Consider the following 1,211-nt stretch of genomic DNA (forward strand, 5'->3'; position numbering starts at 1 on the left):
AAGATCTGCTTGTAACTGACTATTAATAGATTCAATATTGAAATCAGACAAATAAAGAACAGTATCATCACATACATTAAAATATTTGAATACTTCAATGTTTTGGAAGGTCATTTATGTAAAATAGGAAAAGTAATGGGCCCAGTATGCTACCCTGCGGAACTCCCAAGGAACAGGGCAGAGACCCGGACACAGAGCTTCCATGTTTCACAACCTGACACCTATCAGTCAAATAAGAGGAAAACATTTGTATTGCAGATGATGAAAGTTGAAAAGAAATCAACTTTTGTAAGAGAGTATAATGATCAACTGTGTCAAACGCTTTACGAAAATCAATATATACAGCGAGTGGTGAGACAAAAGGAAGATAGCTGAAGACTCAAAACACCCAACAACACCTTGTTTTTTTTAACTGCCTCCTGGTTGAAGGCTCTGCGTTGTCAGAACAAAAACCAACAAACACTAATGATTTGTCCAGCTGCTGTCTCCATTCTGAATATACAGTATTTTCCTTCTCCTGCAACCAGTAAAACATCTTGTGTACAGATCCCTGTAGATTTGGGGAAATAAATATAATTAATAGTGATAAACTCAACAACTTAGCTTTGCCCCAGATAATGTTATCAGACTTATTGGGAGGCTCAACACACACATTACTTTTGTTTTTTACATTATTAGAAGTTTATTTAGATAACACAGGTCTTTACAGRCTGATAACACAGCAGCATCCAGCAGGCAAAACGAGTTTTCAACGCGCGGCCTGTAAACCTTATACAGACTGATACAAGGTCTTCCCAAGATGGCTGCCATAAAATCTCGCCCAGAAGCTGTCATGAGCATTTCCAATGTTTCTCTAGTCCATAAGGAAATGTCCGACACACACAAACACAGCCTGGCACCGCGATGAGTCTTCCGAGCTAAGAAACCCTTCTGGTGTGAAAYTGTTGAAGGAAAACAGCCTCACTGCGAGTGGTGGAATAAACACTTTAAGACCGTTTCACAAAAACAAACAACTGATCTGACTCACCTGTTTCTGCGTGGACTGAGGCTCGTCGTGGAGCTGCTGCGGGAAATACAAAACCTCTAAGTGCGCACGCGTGTGTTTTCAGTTTCAGCTGTGTGACAGAAGCTGGGCTTTTTTCACAGCAGCATCTGTTTGACAATTCCATTTACGTCCAACACGTACGTCGAAGTTGCGTGAAAATCCGTAG

At 40.6% G+C, this 1,211-nt stretch overlaps 1 protein-coding gene across 1 annotated transcript in view; it reads right to left on the bottom strand.

Annotated features, from left to right (window-relative positions):
* Nucleotides 1-1,174, bottom strand: part of hdac11 (histone deacetylase 11) — a gene marked incomplete in the record, with an annotated part of 46,352 nt that extends 45,178 nt beyond the window's left edge. The window contains 1 exon segment of the mRNA XM_014026316.1: nt 1,028-1,174.
* Between the last annotated feature and the right edge of the window lie 37 nt (nt 1,175-1,211).

The sequence above is a fragment of the Austrofundulus limnaeus genome, unplaced genomic scaffold, assembly GCF_001266775.1.
Source record: "Austrofundulus limnaeus strain Quisiro unplaced genomic scaffold, Austrofundulus_limnaeus-1.0 Scaffold542, whole genome shotgun sequence".
Classification (NCBI taxonomy): domain Eukaryota; kingdom Metazoa; phylum Chordata; class Actinopteri; order Cyprinodontiformes; family Rivulidae; genus Austrofundulus; species Austrofundulus limnaeus.